The sequence below is a fragment of the Chrysoperla carnea genome, chromosome 1, assembly GCF_905475395.1.
Source record: "Chrysoperla carnea chromosome 1, inChrCarn1.1, whole genome shotgun sequence".
NCBI classification, from domain to species: Eukaryota; Metazoa; Arthropoda; class Insecta; order Neuroptera; family Chrysopidae; genus Chrysoperla; species Chrysoperla carnea.
Genome location: NC_058337.1, coordinates 44,120,239 through 44,140,441, shown reverse-complemented (window position 1 = coordinate 44,140,441; position 20,203 = coordinate 44,120,239). Strand labels below are relative to the sequence as shown.

At 28.9% G+C, this 20,203-nt stretch overlaps 1 protein-coding gene across 2 annotated transcripts in view; it reads left to right on the top strand.

Moving 5' to 3' along the window:
* Positions 1-20,203, top strand: part of LOC123298579 (cGMP-dependent protein kinase, isozyme 1-like) — a 32,511-nt gene that overhangs the window by 1,864 nt on the left and 10,444 nt on the right. The window contains exon 1 of one of the 2 annotated variants that reach the window (XM_044880646.1): positions 19,402-19,436. The exons of the other annotated variant lie outside the window; for it this stretch is intronic. The gene's annotated coding sequence lies outside the window, so the exon portion shown is untranslated. Of the gene's footprint in view, positions 1-19,401; positions 19,437-20,203 lie in introns of those variants that run through there. 2 annotated transcript variants of the gene reach the window in all.

Here is a 20,203-nt window from a genome sequence, read left to right as displayed (position 1 = left end):
AACATCTCGCTCATTTTAGGGGCAAGATTTTTGAAAAAAATGTTTTCCATTTACGGGGTAACATCGTATTGAACAGACCTGTATACGGGGACTAGGAATTTTTAATTTATGCCGCTAACGTAAGTTTTGGGATATAATCTGATATTCTTCTTTTTGTGAAATTTGTGAAATATAATTAATCGCTTTGTTAATTATGATTGAGTTAACCAGCCTCGAACATCGTGACCGCAGCCAATGACCCACTCCACCCACGCCTTACATCGCTTCGGTAATAGACAAACTAATATCGCTGTAATATTACTTTGTAATGTAGCCGTTGGGTGTTTTAAAATAATTAGGTAATTATTTATTTATACAAATAATAAATTATCTATTATATGAAGTCATGTAGCAAAATAACATCTTGAAAAAATTTAGTAATGCTCTGGCAATACGGTTCTGCAGTTTAACAGAAAGAAATACACTTGATACACACTCTGATACTGTATTAATAAGCGTACTTTAATATACATGGTGGATCATTTCATAAAATAACTTAAACAAAAGTTTTAGAGTTTGATAGGTGCAATTCTTCGGGTTGCTTTAATTGCCCATTTAGTTTCTAGAAGGTGTGAAAGAGAATAACACTTTAAATTAGAAACTTGATCCTCTAACATTTTCTATTTAAAACATTATTTTGAAAAATTGTTAGGTTTCGATAAAATATGTAATTATTTAATCGAATGAATACACGCTAACTACAGAAAAATACTTTAGCCAAAAGTTGTCAAGGGCATTAGAGGACATTCGCCTATGTCCATGATTTTAACCTGTAATTCTAGTTTCAAGATCATTTGACTATTTTCGACGATTTTCGAAAAAAATTTTTAGTGTTTAATAAAAAATGTTCGTTTTTTTATGAGGATCCTAATTTAGAGTGTTATTCTATCTTTTATCTTTTAGGATCTAAACTGGCTATTAAAGTAACCCGGAGAACTTGGTCCAATCTGTCAGAGATGTCCCCCATCAAACTCTACAACTTTTGTTTAAGTTATTTTTTGATTGGTTAACTACAAAAAGAGCTATTAGCCATAATGTATTAAAATGTCCACCCTGTATATCAAGTACAGTAGAACCTCGATAACTTAAACCTCGGTAATATAAAAACCTCTGTTACTTCAAAAAATACTATGTTCCCTTCCCATCAGAGCCCAAAACCTCTATAACTTAAAATACGCAACCTCTATAACTTAAATAAATAATCTCTGTATAGGCCCTCAGTAACTACATAGAAACATGTACATACCTCTATATTAACTAGGGTACATAGAAACATGTACATACCTCTATATTAACCTTTACCTAACATAGACCCTTGATAACTTAAAACCTCTATAACTTAAAATATTTTGTGTTTCCCTTGGACTTTAACTTATCGAGGTTCTACTGTAGATCGTTTTAGTCTGTAATAGGAAATATCTTGTAAGCTAGATTCAGAAAAATGTTTAAGTCAAATTTATTTGGCTCTAAGACGGCTCTTAAAGAGACCTTGACCTTGAATTTAAAAGTTGTGCTCATAGCTGATAAGGTATAGAAAGTTGATAGATGACTTTAAATTAGAAATTTGTTCTTTTTGTAAATCGGCTAGATTCGTCAGAAATGTAAATTCAATATTTGAAAATGGTAAGGGGCAGAGATAGAAGAATTTACAAAAGCAGTTATTTATTTAAAAAAATCTAACATATTTCGTCGGAAACATTTTATTGCGTTCAACTATTAATATCTTTAATATTTAACGTTATCAATAAACAATAAACATACGAATCCTAAAGGACACATAAAATATTCGATTGAAATCGGATTTAAAATTATATACCTGCCTTTTAACTGCCATGCAAAGGTGTATTTTATTATATTCGGTAAACCAATTTTAGGATTTTTTTAACGTTCTGTATCCGAAGGGTAACCAACCGAATCTTATTGAATCCTCAAAAATGATTATTGAATCGGTATGACCCTACCTCATTGAATATGATTTAAACATCAAATGGTTTTTAACAAAAACAAATTTAAAAATCCAACTATTTTCTTCCTCTGAAACCCATAAATTCCGATTCAAATAATTAAGAGGTGATATTTTCAGAAGTTACCTACTATAAAAAAATACTTATGCGGCAATTGTATTAATCTTTCGATTTGGGATCATCTAAGCGACTATTCTGAAAAAAATTCCTTAAATTTTCAAAAATATTCAGCAAGAATTATTCTTAAATACTTGACTCCATATCATATTTATCATGACCTTTCGGTATTATTTGAAATTTATACCGACAGTAGAAACGCAAAGCTTTAGGCGTATTTTTTAACTGCGATGCAGCTTTTTTGAGGATTCAATATAGCCATTTTGATGGAAATAAGATATTTTCTCTAAACATTAAGTTTGAAATTCAATAAGATGTTTTTTATCTAAGTGCCGCGATGAGGTACTAAATGTCTGTTATTTTCATCCTCAATAAAAAAACTACATGATTAAAATAAAAATCAATTAATTCCGTGAAAAAATTAAAAAAATTAATTAGGAAGATAGATTAGTTTCATAAAAAGTGAAATTCGTATAATTTGAAGAAAAAGGGCTATTCTCCTTTCGTTCGATCAATCGGTCAAACATAATCCAAATCTTTGTAATTATGTTTCAAAAGATTTCATTAGATATTCCAAATATGCAACAAATAATATTTTCTTTAAATTTATAGCTCTTAAAAAATGTTTTATAGTTCCAACCATGGACGTATCCACCATTTGGTTCAAGGTTGGACTCCCCCTCTCCAAAATGTTATACAGATCGTTCTGATCAATATCTGATTACCAGATACTCGAAAACTACTCGTTAAAAAATTTTTTAGCCGTAAGAGCTTTTGATCAGAGCGATCTGAAAAACATTTTGGGGCTGGTTTGAAAAAACTAGCATCAAAAAACAAATTTAATAAATTCAACAGTACTTAGTTTGGCATAAACGAATACTTAGATAAATAAATCAATAGAAAATTCATATTCAGGGGATCGCTGCTGTGCTAACCTACTCTACTCTCGTTACGTCCATGGTTCCAATTTAATTACCTACCAAAACTAAGAATTTTTTTAAATCGTAAAATAAAACCATGCAATTATCAACAAAATTTATAATACTTACTAAACATATTATATGTATTGATTGATTTTACATTTTAATATTTGTTTAAAAATTGGAAAATTCATATCATAACAAATTTTATCTGTCAAGTATTTTAAAATGTTTTAGCAATTATGTGCTTATTCATGTCGAACTTACTATTAAACTTAAAAATAAAATTTGTCACAGTGTGATTTTCATTTTTGTAATTAATAGGCCGAGGAAGATGTTATGTTATTACTAAAACTTGTATATTATTTAATGGGGTCCGTACACCAAATAAGCCACTGAAAGTGAAGGCATGCATAATAAATATCTTAAAATTAGCCGTACAATCAATTTTATGATTTTAAAATTAACCATTATTTATCTAAATGACTTATTACTACATTTGAAAAATAATATCGGGCAATTTACGGCGGCATTTAGAATCAGTTTTTGTTCACACATATTAATAGAAACTGATGTAATTCCAATTCTCATTCCATGTCAAAATAATAATAAGTAAACAACTGATTTAAAAAAAGGAAACCCTTATGTCTCGAAAGCGGAAAATTATAAACTCGGAAAACACTTATCGACTCTTTTTTAGGGGATGATAACACAGTGTTCTAGTTTTTTACGAGAACAGACTCTTCATGGTCAAAAAAAAGTTAACTTTGTTTTTTTTTTTTTTTTAAATAAAACTACATATTTTTTTTTTTTCCTGTAAAAAACAACTTTTGTTTAGACAATTTTTCGGTAGCTTTTTTTACGCTTTTTCAATCAGTCATAATTTGTTCTCGATGAAAAATAAAAAAATGTAAAAAAAAATTATTATTTTAAGAATCTACTGGTTATAAATTTTCCTGGGCAAAACTTTTGAACCTGAAAATACCTCAAATCTGGTGCCAAAATTCTGGACTAGGAAAAAATTTTTTTGCTTTTTTTTGGCAAAGAACAAGATTAAAGAACAATCTATGAAAAAAATATGTAGTTCCAATTGAAAGAAGAAAGATGATCCCTGATTGACCATGAAGGCGACCTCGTATAAAAAAACTAAGTAGGTACGTACGTCTACTATAATTTCATTCTCTCTAAACATGGATCGATGCTGGGTTTTCATACCGATTGCGAAATATAATGGTGAGTGATGGTTTAAAATCACCGTGTATAATACCCGTATAATAAACAATAAACTATATCAAAATATATGATATTCGAATTAAAATGGACTAATTTCATGAAATACTATTTATTATCTTCTCTGGTTTATAATGATATTCGTGGAAAATATTTTAATAAAATTTTATGCAAATATTTTTTATTAAATTAAATAAAAATTAATTTAATAAAAGTTTTTCATGAGCCAGCTCTGTGTTTTGGTTTCTTTTCAACACCAATTTTTCCCTTATTTGCATCTTTACGGGTAAACAAAAATATTTCAAAAATAGTTGTTTATTTTTTTAGAACGAACATTTTTTACTTTTAAACTTTTGTTCTATCTCTAACGGTTTGCAAGATATTGGGACCCTACTTATCTATGTTGTTAAAAATTTCAGCTTGATATCTCTTTTCGTTTTTTTATTATCGCATCCACGGATAGAGGGACAGCCGGGTGGACTAACGGGAATGGACTAATTACGTAATTTTATACCAATAAAAATTTATATCGTATCATCAACATTTCCAAGCGTTACAAACTTGGGAATAAAATTAGTATACCTTGATAAGAGAAAATTAGCTTGACTTAATCATATTAGCTGATAATAACTCTTGCGTGAGTAGTCAACGTTGTGTTTCTACTGTTTATGGTTACATCCAAGTGTAACTTTAATCTCACAGTTTACTTCTAATGATATACCTATATTAATACAATCTTACAGTGTTTTTACGAATAAAACTACATATTTTTTGGAAAAGATTCCTATGTTTTTTCCGAAAAAAAAACTTTTGTTTAAACAAAATAAAAAATACCAAGGAAGTAAAAATTTAAATTGCATGTATTCAGCTATCCAATGATCTGAAGCACCCACTTATGCAGCGTTGCCAAATGTTTGGAGTCCATTTTAATGCAGTTAAATAAAAAATTTTACGTGGTTTCTTAGAGTAAAAAATATCTTAATAAAATTCATGGTCAATGATATATTTTATAAACTATTTTAAAGCCATAAATAAAAAGTCATTGTTTTAGCTATTTTAAAACTATCTAATCAACCAAAAGTAATATAATTCAAGGTAAAGTGTCAAGATCTTAATTTTCCATAAAACCGTAAAAAATGTTTACATTAAAAAAATTTAATTTACACGTAATGTTAAATAAATCTTCAGCGTAGCATCATAGATAAAGACTTAAACTATTATAAAAAATTAATATTTACTTATAATCTTATATTTTTATTGGATTAACAAACAACATTAATAGCGAAAGTACCTCGTTAAGACAACTCATGCCACCATATCCGTTTATCAATACTTCAACTGTTGATGGTGGACTCAAATACACTTACTAGTCTAAGAGCTGAGTGGCTTTTTTGAGTATATAATTGAGTATATAACTTGCGAATGTGTGGATGGTGAAATCGATAACCTGGCTGAGAGGATGGGGGGCGTTAGTGACCTATGAAATTTTTAATTTAGTTTTAGTTAGTTGACCTATGCAATTTTTCTTACGTAAAAAATGTTCCTGAGACACTTTGAAACCTACACCATTTTAAAGTTTAATATTCAATCATACGAAATATCATCGCCTGGCATGATTTGGTGGGGGAATAAAATAGCCTAGCAGGTGATTTAAATAGTGCAGATGATTTAAATAGTGCATTTAAATCACCTGCCAGGCTGTTTTAGCCCCACCAAATCATGCCAGGCGATGATATTTCGTATGATTGAATATTAGAGTTTAAAATAGTGTAGATTTCAAAGTGCCTCAAGAACATTTTTTGCATAGGAAAAATTGCAAATTAAAATCACCTGCCAGGCTGTTTTTGCCCTCACCAAATCATGCCAGGCGATGATATTTCATATGATTGAATATAAGACTTTGAAATGGTGTAGGTTTCAAAGTGCCTCAATAACATTTTTTGCTAATTAAAAATTGCATAGGTCACTAACGCCCTCCAACCTCCCAGCCAGGTTGTCGATTTCACCATCCACATATTCGCAAGTTATCAACTATAATATTTTCAATGTGCCTCAAATATGTACTCAAAAAAGCCACTCAACTCTCCAGCTATAAAGTTTGAGTGAGTCTCAAACTCCATCATACGCTCAAACTTACAAGAAAAAGTCGCTACTTGTAAACATGGCATGCATATAATATATCAATTACCGCATCTGTTTACTTTAACTTCAAAATATCATTTTTATGTTTATTTTTCATTCAATTTGTTATTATGAACAAGTATTGATTACATTGTAGGTAATAGGTAATACATAATTTATTATTTATATAAAAATTTGAAAGTGAAATTCAATTTATCATTACCTTAAATAGAATCGATTTATGTGATTTTATATTTAATTGTAGTCATTCTTGATCTATTTTCTATTAATTTAATTAATATTGTTTATTGTCCGATTATTTTATACGTTTGATTTAGCTGATGCTTGAGTAGGTAGGTATTCAATCATCGTACGCTAAGGGATGTATATGGAAAAAATTGATCTAACATTCCTAGTGATAAATTATCTCAACAAATATGTTTAATAATTATAAATATGTTTTATAATTATAAGTTTATCGCTTAAACGTTAGCTGTATGAACATTATATAGCCAACCAACCAACAACCTGTAAATACTTTAATAACTTACGAAATACATTTCGCGTGGAAACCAAAAATTAAAAACCAATAGAACAATAGAAAAATGGTGAAAAGGTAATGGAATTCTAAAATGAAAAGTCCTCAGACGTTCAGCGATTTTGATAATAGCTTCAGCGAATAAAATTTTCAAATTTACTCGACAAATATTAGAAAAATCGAAATTTTTGTAACAGGTAAAGTTATAGGATAAAAAGTTTACAGAATTCACTATCAGGTTAAATTAAATATTTACAGAGTTCTACGTTCAAAGTTCTAAAATTTATAAATTGAATTATTTCAAAATATTTTACGAAGAAATAAAATTTCTAGTTTATTCGAAAAGAAATTAAATATTTTCGAAAATAAAATCAAGTTTTAAATTCTTAATGTAATTTTTTCTGTAAATAATAAACTAAGCGAAAAAATTATTGTATAATTTACGGCAGTAAATTTTATTTCTTACAAATTTGCTTATTATAGAAATTTCTTACAATTAAATTCTTAAAATTTATAACAATCCCCAACGATCCCTAACTTTCTGGCGGTACGTCGGATTGAAAAACACCAGAGTATATTCACCATTTTTCAATATTTTTAAGACACCTTGTATATAAAAGTGTAACAAATAAAAGCAAAAACCGAAGACCGAATGCTGTTTTTTTCAATATTGAAGAAAATTACTTCATCAATCTCTTCCATATTTATTTTAAATTTTAATTGTTATTTTTGTTAAAATTATCAATAACATAATAAATTGTAGTAACACTATGTTAAAAAAATTTTGGTTAATTTTTGATCACACTGAAGGTTATGCTTATTTATTAAATAAGAGAACACTCTAAACTTTTGGTTTATTATAATAATTTAAATACACAAAGAATATACATATTATAATTATTATAATTCGCCAGAAAAAAAATTTAATACTTGTTTAAAAATTGGGCTGTTAATTTAGCTTTGTGGAGGTGTGTAGAATGAAAAAATTCGAAGTAACATTTTCAATTGATTTTAACTTGCTGAACCTGACGGTAGAATTGCTCCCTCACATCGTTTTTACAGTTGGGCATCGTTTTTACATTTATTTTTAAGGAACTTTTTATACTTTTAAGACCCAATTGAATGTTGCTTCTTTACGATCTGTAACTCACTTTTTACGTCCTAAACACGCTATACAAAATTCAACTTGATATCTCTTTTCGTTTTTCAATTACCGGACAGAGTATGACAATCGGAAAATACATCAAGAATGTTTTTCGTTTTCGAAAACGAAAATACAGTCTTTTGGGATTTTCTTATTGAATTGGAGGATATATTGAAAAAAGTCCCGTACAAAAGTTTTTCAATTTTTTATTATCTACAACTTTTCTGCTGAACGTTGTTCGCTAAGAGATCATTTTTCGCCCTAAATCGCAAAAAAACGGTTTCTAAAACCAACTCCCATTTCACCATTTACAAGGGTCTCGAATTTAATTATTTTCTTCTATGTTACTTACACTCCAAACTAACATTTTCACCAAGTCACTGCTTCCATTAATTTATAAAATTTTGGACAAAAAAAAAATTCTTATTTGTATTAATAAAATTAATGTATACTTGCAATGTAAAAAATTAGCTCAACACATTATTGATATTAATAAGATAATCCACAGTATGTAAACCTCTTTTTATATTGCGTATATATTAGTAATGTGTTGGATCGGCATAAATATAGGTCCGCGGATTCGGTTACGGATTTCCAGAGGCAAGATCGATGAATATGCATACGGATATAGATCTTTATTTATTGCTGCAAATTTTGTTTGATGCACGCTTAAACTAGGTTAGGCCGAAATAAAATAAAAAATTAAGACATTGTTTCCTAAAGGCTCTAGGGTGACTAGTATGCTGGATGATACGTCCAATACATTTTATAGATTAATATACTCAAAAAATTTAAAAAGGTATAATTAATGTAAATTTTTTAAATCTAGTTTTTAACATTTTCTATTTGGTGTAAAGTAAAAATGCATACAAAAGATGCAAATAAGATCCGCTTAAAAGAAACGTATACGGATCTTTTATCAATAGCGGATATTCGCGGTTCCAGATGTGGATACAGATAGATATTCGGTACATCACTGGTATCTATCACAATATTTGAAATGTATGTTACAAGGGGCGAAGGGTTTATTATGACTTACCTATTACATAAACTAAAAAAAACAATTAATCTTTTTAAATGTTTTCCACTAAATTTAATATTTTAGAGTCATCATAAAGCGACATTTGAAGTTGCTAATCCATGGGTGGTAATCATTGTTAAAGAAAACCTGTATGTACTGTTTACTACTCTATTGCCGACGCGACATTAAGTAAATTAATTACAATATGTTCTAATTAACTAATTATAACCATTTAATTTTTATCAAACTTACATAAAATGCTCATTATTTTTAATTAATGTCATTTTTATTTATAAATAACAATGGGTAATAAATAATATAATATTGCTGTAGCAAAAGTAACAACATTTGCAATTTAAGCTATTCGAAGTTATTTTAATACAATAATAATAATAAGGCCTAAGGGGATAGATATTATTTGATTTCTTTTTTCAGATTAGAGTAACGAAGAAAATAATTGATATAAGTTTTGAGTTCTTTATTGCTTACTTACTATTTAAACTTCTGTTCGATCACGTTCGATCACGATATGTTTGTTTGGAATAATTGTATGGAGATTCTAATAACTACGCCAAAAAAGTTTTTATATTACAAAAAAAGGTTATTAGAATTGTATTTGGTCAAAAGAAACTGACACTTGTAGAAACTGACACTTGTAGAAAAGGTAGGCTACAATTTCGTGAAGAATGAAAATTATTTCAGTACATATAAAGTTAGTACTAATCGTTTTATAAGACAATGGCGTGGTTATGTGTACGCCTGTTGCGGTTATAAATGTTTCAATTTGGGATCTCGAAAGAATTCCATCTGTATAATAAGTTTATGACTTGTAAAACAATTAATTCCATAATGAGGAGGGATGCATCGAGTTTTTTGATAATAATATATAATAATATACACACTAGTGCTAATTAACGATTCGATTCCTAAATATGAAGAAAACTATGGGAAATTATCTTCTATACACAAAAATTCTACACAGAAAATGCATACATAAAACTCTCATCTCAAGTTTTTAATTTAATCAGGCAACCATCTTAATGTTAATAAAAACATGCATTGACCCTACCTACTTACCGCTATTATTATTTTTTGGGTGTTATTACTTTCGAAGATATGAATAATTTTTAGTTTCTCCGGAGCATTAAAGACTCAAAAGACTCAATACATGTAGACATGTAGGAGAGATTCCCGTACGAGCAACAAAAAACTAATGTTTAGAAAAATATCAAGCATTGAATCAGTCTTTGAATCATTTTTTGTTGTCCGTCTTTTGATACTTTGTGTCCGTAATACTAATTTGGTCTGGCTACGGGCCTGGGTGGCGATTTCAAGTAGTGACTTACTTGTTGGATTTTACTTATCAAATACTGTATGTTAACACAGCTGTCAGTTTGTTTGTATTTTTAAGAGATTTGTTAAATAATGTTTTAAAATTAAATGGTCATGGTTACACAATACTCCGCTATTTTTTGACGCCTTCTCAGTAAAATTAGCAGTTTAGCACCCTTTCCCGTTGTGTCCTTATTTTTGTTTGTGTAAAATATTAACTATGTTTGGAGGAGGGCTTGATTTACAGTACACGAACGTAGTGGAGTCTCGGTAATCGTAAAAATCCAGTAATAGGAACAGTTTCCACACGACTCTCTTCTTAGCGCTAAAAAATGATATTGTTTGTTTGTATCTAATTCTAAAAACACAATAAAGCGTGTTTTATGCTTTCGTATTTTACAATGCTTTATTATATTTATAATGAATTTGTCATTACAATCTCACTAATCGGGACAAATCCTGTAATCGAAACACATTTTTATCGAGACCGAATTCTCATTTTTATCGAGACTCTACTCTATATATGTTTTGCTTGGAGGTGAAAAATCGTCTTTATTTAATATTTTATTATTTCTCGTAAAATAAACATAATTCATTGTATTATTATTAATAGCTAATAATTAACATACACATATCGTATGTTCATATTAGACCAACAGCTAGCAGGTAAATAGAGAAGGCGATGAATTTGTTATAGTCGAGAAAAATTTTCAGATTCCAATATTCATATTCCTGTTTAGAAGATTGAATAAGTATCAAGAGTTTTCCATGCAAAATTCTGTTAAATCTTTGAAACAATAAAAAAAAAATTTTGATTTTATTAAAATATAAGTAGTTATCTTTATTTGGGCCACGAAAATAGAAATTTACATTTGAAAGAAAAATATTTAGTCACTTTTGTAAAAAAAACTGATACCCAAGCGGCATTCACTCGGTAAAGTCTTACACTAGTATATACAGTTTGGAGGATGTGTACTCAAATTTACCTAACGTGAATATAAAAAAAACTTTTCGACCTTGAGGAAGTTATCGTCACCCCTACAACAAAAATTTGATGTCTATCGTACCTTGCTTGGCCTTCGGCCAATTTTTATCATTTGAAAGAAATTGATTAATGATCAGTTTATAGGTTTTATAGAAAAGAAGAAGAAAGTTGGCTATACTAGTACAACGGCCAAAGGCAGTTCGCACACTTTTTCCTACATAGCTTTTCTTTAGTATTTTGGTCCGCTGATTCTGATATTTTCAATTAAACTAGCAAAATGAATTAAAATATTGATAAGTATTTCAATTAAAAACCAGACGTTATAGGACAAAAGTTATTGTAAAATAAACTTTAAGGTGGGCAATTTACTCCCGTTATGCCTACTTTTTCTCTCATATGTATTGTGGCTTATAACAAAGGGAAATGTACGTGTTAAATTCAAAATTAATCTTTTCCTATGGTCTAAAAGTCCATGCAGAAATTTTTCGGGTCAAATGACCCACCAGGAATCATGTTGAAAATGATGCTTCTATACATAAAAGTAAGTTTAAGTGCCATGGCGTCAGTTTTGCGCGGTACAGGTGAGTACACATCTCTTGGTATCTCACTTCTGCACCATCAGATATGTATGGAGTTGAGGGATACTAACTCTGTATAAGTATTCGAAGCGAATTACATAAATACATACTGAAATAAATAAGGTAGCTTCTATCGATGAAATGAAAAAAAAATTTTTATATCTCGTCAATTTCCGAAGCCCTACGTGATTTATTTTTGTACGGCATTTATGAAATTAGTTTCGAATACTTATACAGAGATAGTATCCATCAACGCCGTACATATTTGACGGTGCAGGGGTAACATACCAAGGAGTGTGACATTCATATTCTCACCTGTACCCATCTGTATCGCGCAAAACTGACGCCATGGAGATTAAACTTGAAATGAAATAATTAGTAAAAGATAATGCTTAATTAATTTATTGAGTATGGATGGTATTATTTTTTAAAATACTTATTTAAATTTAAACTTATCCAACTTTAAAAAATATATTTGGTTTGAGGGGGGGGGAGGTCATGACCCACATGACTCGCCCCTGTATCCCAGCTTGTTGTAAATATCAGCTATTATCTCTTAGTCTATATTGAATACTTTCAAATATTTTGAAATCTGAAGGACACACGCGACTCCATCGACACCAAATTTATATTAATAGCTGTCGGTCTATATGATATAATATATATATATATATATATATATATATATTATATCTCGTACAAGTATTATGAAATTAAAATTTAAATATTTGATAATATTTTGTAAGAATTTCTTCACATTTGTATACAAGGTGGTTTGTATTATGGATTAAGAGCCAGACCAAAAAAAAATGCTTTAATTTACTAAAACTAAAAATTTGAGGATTGGTTATAGTAGTTGTGTACCCACACACATACTGCGTTCAGTCATGCGAACGATAGAACAGGGGTCAGATATATGCTATCGAAACGGTACATTTTTACGTGGTACTAAAATGAATTTAAAGCTGAAAATTGTTATACAGCTTGTATATTGCATATAGATAACAGTTATGACAGTTAGTCAGTTAAACGTTAGAACAGGGCTGGTCAGTCAGCCATTTTTTGTGAACAATAAATAAATACGATTCGTTTATGATTTCCGTGGTATTTAAATGAATTTATTAAAGCTGAAAATTGTTATACCGTTTCGATAACATATAGTGTGTCCCATGATAGAGGTAAATATACTTGTAAATTTCCTTATTTTGCTTATTCTGAAAAGTATGTAGGTATATTTAAAACTTCTTAATAATGTACAGGGTAGCCAAAAATTTGGAATCACTATTTTTATTTTTGGTAAACTACCCTTCTTTTTTATAAGTTGGCGAAATATTACTAAAAAAATGCATTCGCAATTAACAATTATGACTCTATACAAAATATCAAGAAGATCCGTGTACTCTAATTATAGTATCATTTTTTATTTGAAAAAAAGGTCTAATTATAAAAAAACGTAAGAAAGAAAATAATAATAAATCAATTAACATGTACTATCCGCGAGTGTATTTTTTTGTGGACTAGTTTAGAAAATTAAAAAGAAAATTTATTTTCTCGGATAAACATTCACTAAGAGTGGAATTGTCAAAGTTGGAAAGATCTGCTTGATATTTTGTAGTCACAATTGTTAATTTCGAGTAACTTTTTTTTGTCAACTTTTAAAAACGAAGAATATATTTAGAAGTTTTAAATATTCCTACATACTTTTCATAACAAGCAAAACTTCTTATAAATAATGACTTTTTTTCTTAAAATGCAAAATAAGAAAATTTACAAGTATAGTTACCCTCTATCCGGAGACACACTGTATATCTAAACCCTGTTCTATCGTTCGCTTGACTGACCGCAGTATGTATGTGTACACAACTACTACAACACAACTACTATAACCAATCCTCAAATTATCAGATTTAGTAAATTCAACGAATTTTTTTTGGCCTGGCTCTTACATTATTATAAGTGTTAAAAATTCAGAGATTAATAACTAATAAATGTAGTTATGCAACGAATAGCTCACATGATCTGCCTCGCTTACACACAGATTCTCCGTGTGTTTTGCAAAACGAAACTTCAAAAAAAATAAATCCAGAATGTTTTTTACGTCATACATGACGTAATGCGGCCGCATGCATGACCTCATGCGTTCGTAATTTCAATATAACAACATAGAAAAAACTTTCACTTCAAAAATAAAATCACTTACACTGACGTCTGGATTGATAACACATTCCAAGGCTGTTTTTACCCGACTGATCCGAATGTCAAGGAGTGGTTATTATTTGTTTCGCGCGTATCTTGAGTATGTATGTATATTTGTAAATTTCTTTATTATCTCGTATCTTCCATACGGCTAAATGGAATTCCACATTTAAGGTATCTTTATATTTGTCTCAAAAGCACAAGTGTTCTTAGATTGTTGTTTGAAAAAATTAAATTAAATTTTTTTATTCGATTTTTAATCTTCTTAGTTATTTAAGTTATTAGTTAGTAATCGTCTTATAGTTATTTTAGTTACTTAGTTATTTAATACTTCTTAATTAATTCAGAAGTGTTAAGAATAGTCAAAAATATAAAATCAGTTGGTTTTCTAATCAAATATTTGATCAAAACCACTCGATAATAGTCAAACTTGTTGATAACAAAATTCAAGCCTAAAAAATTTAATTTAAGCTCGAAAACGAAAGGTAGTACGAGCGCCAAGGCAAGTTCAGGTTGTGGTTGAAGGTATCTTATTTTCAACTTTGATTGAATTTTGTTATAACTTCATAAATGCAGACGAAAAATATGAATACAATTTTCCGATATCTGCCTTGGTTTTCCAAAGCTAATTAATCAAACAAAATTTTCAGTTTTCGATATTTTGAAAATTATTCCAGGTATCGAAAAATTTTATTCCTACTTATCGTCTTATATTGTCAAATTATAATATAATTCACAAATATGCCTACTTTTGAAGTCATTTATTTATTTATCCGGCAATCCCCCTAAAATTTTCATTTATTTAGACTCCAAATCAAAAAAATCTAGCTTTTATCCAACATTGCCCTGGCGCTCTAACATCCTTAAAAAATGTACAAAATATAAGATCCAATATTCCAATTGGTTTTGAATCAAATATTTAATCAAAACTACACAATAATCTTTAATTTTTTCGGTGTCAAATTTTCATCAAAATAACGATTTTTTATAATGCTTAATTGTCCGGTCCCTTAAAAATGGGAGGTGTACTTTTCGAGTTCATTTCTCGAGATGTGGTCAGTTTTCAGTTTTAATACCTCGAATATTTGTAAAAATAATTTTAAATTTTGGTTAAATGTTGTAATAAATTTAGAGTTCTTAGGCCAACAATTTTTTTTGGTAAAATTTTGGTAATTACTAACGTTTTACATTGAGCATCTGACATTATTGAGATATACAATTTTTGATCCAGAAAAAAATTAATTTACTTTATTTAAAAATTAATTTTGTTGATAAAAACTAATAAATTATTCAACCAATCAATTTTATATAATTATCCTTGAACTAGAAAAAAATTACACAGTTTATATTATATTTTAAATAGTTTTCACCTATATTGATTTTTACCCAAAAATACACAGAATCAAAATTTTTTGAGGCGGATTTTTTATTGTTTGCAGATAAGTTACTTTTGCTGGAATGATTTAAGAGTAAGGGGTGCCAAAAACACGTTGTAAAAAACTTTTTCAAACAAAACTTACTTTTCTAAAGAAAAAATAAGAATTTATAAAAAAAAAATAGGTTTCTATGAAAAATGGTTTCCGAAAGCTAAATATCTACTATATAGGTATTTATTATTCTCAAAAATGAACTGAAATGTCTTTTCCATTTTTTTATTTCCTATTTGAACTATATTAAGGACACCAGGTACGATCGAGCTATAATTTAGAGCAAAGCTTTATTTACAAAATTATGATGCATTGCCATTCAACTACGAATTAGAATTAGCACATTGAAGTATACACAAAATGTAAGTGTGAAGAATATATATAGTGCTAAATTGTGTTAAATTTTAAATGTTAAATTTTAAATTAAAACTTTTATTAATAAAGACTTGTTTAAAACACAAACTTTTACTTCAATAAAATAATATGTGGAAAATAAAATTTTCTCTGGAGTCTTCGTATATGTCTATATATGAAGTTTCTGAAAGGTCAATTCAACGCTCGACCAGATTTAGCTCAAAAAAGCCTATTTAGTTAAATTTGCCTTACTATCTACTATTTTATTATAAATCGAGATCAACGACTTTAAAAACTCCCTTACATGCCTTAAAAATACTTAAATTTTCAAACAATGGTATTTCTTATTTCGGAAGTCGACTTTTATGGGCTAAAAGAGGGGGGGGGGGCTTTTATGGGCTTTTATGGGCTAAAAAAATAAAACATTTGGACTGAATATTCGAGATCAACCCCAAAAACTCCCTTTTACGTCATTAAAAGTCTTAATTTGCAAAAAAAAAAAAAGTTATTTTTATTTCGTGGGTTTACTTATGTAAGCCAAAAGAAGGGGGAAGCTAACAAAGAATGAATTTGTTCATAAATTCAAGATCAGCTACTTTAAAAACCCCCTTACATTCTTTAACAAGACTTCAGCGGGTCTACTTATGTGGGCTAAAAGAGGATCAAATTTTTTTTCAAATGGGCTGCTATAAAAAGGGAACTATAGTTTACTCTTGGATTATATGTGTATGTGAATTTGTTTAGTTATCATATAATTTCTGTTGAAAATATACTTAACTAAACTAAATATTCAATTATATACTGCTTGGAAGAATTTATAGTGGCTTCGAGTAACATTTTTCGTAAGAATATTACAATTGTTTAAAATGATAATTTTTAGCGGATGTGTAACTACAAAAAAATTACAATTATCTTAAATATTTTAGATAAGACAACAATAAATTGAACATAATGTTATGCATGCTTTTTTAATGTCAGAAAAATTGAAGATTAACAAAGTGCTATTGTTAATTTAATCGGCGTTGTATCAGCTTTAATGAGCATTATATCTGTACATGAACTTCCTATCAAACCAACGTAAACTCCAATTTAAAAATAAACACTTAAAATTCAAATGAAAAATACTTTTAAAAAGTAGTCACTCATACATTACTCTTTGTAAAAACTTAAGATACTCTAATGCAAGATTCCATTAGAACAAACATAGTTACATACTTATGTACATTGCAAGTTAAATAAAAGCTTGAAAAAAAACATCTAACACAGTTAATTGTTAAAATACCCCACATACAGTGCCGACTTAAGGATAGGCGCTAAATTAAGATAGTTGGTACCACTAGTACGCCCAGTTAGTCTCGTTTACATGATAATTAATACATGTTTGTAGTTTTCTATTAATTAAATAAAAATTGTGGTAATTCGAAATAAGTTTTTAATCAGCAATCTCGGAAACAGTTGCAACGATTTTCATGAAAAAAGTATGCAAGCGATTTTTGGTGCGAAAAATCGATCTAGCTATGTTTCATTTTTAGAAAATGTCGTTTTATCCGTGTTTTCAGGAAAAACTAAAACATTAACTGCAAAATATGACTCTCCCTGACATCTATTGCGAAAAAATAAAGTACATTGCCGGGACATTCAAATTGGTATTTGTGTAGAGACATTTTAAATGGTTCTTATATTAGTGATAAAATTTGTGCCTTTTTAACTCAAAAAATACCGAGTAAATAGCTCGTTCATTCAGGTACACTAATATTAAAGTGAGACACCTTTATTATTCCCAAAAAACATTTCACAGAAAGGGTCACATAAAATTTCGGATTATACATTTATCGCGACTAAAACCATTTGAAGCTAAACTTCCGTTTTTGTCTTATAATAAATATGAAATCTTTGTTTGAAATATTTTTTCCCAAACTGAGGCTTCTTACATAAGCAAACCAATAATAAAAATTTATCCATGAGTCACTCATAGACGATTATTAGTAAAAGCTTGAGGCGCCTCGTTTAAAATATCAAGTCTGAATCGGAGCGCCTCTTCCACTCCATATCCCTACTCATTTTTCGATTCATTCTTGATATTGTACGCCTCAAGCTTTTACAAATAGTCGTGTATGAGCGACTCATAGAAAAAATTATTATCTACTTTTTAGTACAATAAAAGCTTTTCCCTTAAATAGTATTTTTTATTAAAATGCTTAATTAATACTAAAAAACATTAATATGTCAAATATGGTGGAAGCGATGGGAAAATCAGGACGATACTTACCACGCATTATCTTGCAAACCAAGCATGCATGCAAAATTTCAGCTCAATCGATTGACGATAAGTGTTACAAAATTGAGATGCAATTTTGAAAAGAGCGGAAAGTTTTAAATAAATCTTAAAAAATCCTAAAATCGATCGAATCAAATTTAGAGCCATAATGTTATGCATCGCAATAATCCTTATAACTTTTGTTCAGATCATTTTCGATTCTTTTTGAAATACTAGGTGGCTTCACGCCTACACTTTCCGATAGCCATGTATATTTATTTAAAAAATGTATAAGACTATTTGAAGCTTTGTAGTATTGTAGAGATCTAAAAATATTCATAAGTTGTAAACTAATATAACTTATCTATCACGAATTTAACAAATAAGACTTGAGTGTATCTTGAACATCCTTGATAAACCATTTATACCATGTACATTAAATATATCAAGGTATATTAAGTTTAGTCCCACGTTTGTAAGGCATGAAAATTGTGGTACAGGTGTTAATAAAATCACCTAATTAGTCCGTTTTCGGTTGTCTATCCGTCTGTCTATCAACAAGATACCTAAAAAACTAAAAGAGATATTAAGTTGAATTTTTTATAGCGTGCTTAGGACGTAAAAAGTAAAGTTGAGTTCGTAAATGAGCAAAATAAGTCAATTGGGTCTTGGGTCCGTAGGACTCATCTTGTAAATCGTTAGAGATAGAACAAAAGTTTAAATGTAAAAAATGTTTCTTATAAAAAAATAAACAACTCTTGTTTGAAACATTTTTTCGTAAACACCACTGTTTACCCGCGAGGGCACAAATTAGGTGCAAATTTTGTAGTATTTATATATGAATACCAGTTACATGTGTGTGGTTATCTAAGAGTGGCTTTCTTTATTTACATGACGGAAAAAAACAAACGATTGGGTCATCAACACTGTCTATACATGATATTTCAACAATTAACTCAGTCAATTGTTTGTTTCACTTTTCACGTTTGTTTCACTCGCACCAGATACAAAAAAACAAACATAATATGATCATTATTTATACGCCCCCTTCTATAAATTCTAATCATATTAAAAAAAAATTTCATTCAATACTATCTGTTTACAACAAAAGTTAAAAACAAAAATATTGTTAAAGAAGTGAAATGTAACAATATAAATATTTATAAAATTTGTAATTGTTCTGATTTAAGAATTTTTCTATTTATATAAATTGGTAAGGAATATTCTGATTTGATAACAACTATACATAAGCTCATTATAAAAACATATATTACCCAATGCGCGGTATTCTTAGGAAACGGGTTCGATTTCCGGCCACAAAAAAATTAATATCAATGTAAATAGTTGTAATGAATGCACTGGTATATTGCATGGTATAAGTATGAAAAATATGCACTCAGCTTCTTAAAATTACGTTCGAATGAGTGCCGACAATCCCGAACGAGTCTAATATTAATTTGATGGGCATGCCCATCATGCCCATATGGGAGGATCCGAAACTGTTTTTAGGATCTCGGGCAACGAATAACTCTTGTCGGATCAAATAATTTTGTTATTATTTTATACAATTGATGTGTATATAAATCTTAGATCATATATTTTATCATATAATGATATAAATTGTTTCTGCAATTTATATACACATCAATTGTAATCACGGGGTAAAATCCTGGTTGCGTGCCTCAATGGAATAATAAAGATTATTCGTGCTGACTTTCCTTACCATTTGGAAATCGATGATATTATCAAACGCTTTCACGAAAAAAAAAACGAAAAAAAAAAAAAAAAACGAAAGCTTGAATTACGAAAAGAACCTAAATAAATTTATTACTGTAAAATGTGTACTGGGGTTTAATTTAATTTGAAGTTGTAAAAATTTCATCAAAATTGGTTCAGTAGTAGTTTGGAATCTAAATGTGACTCTCTGATGTGCAAACAAACACAGATTTACTTTTGTAATTTTTGTGAACCAACAAACTG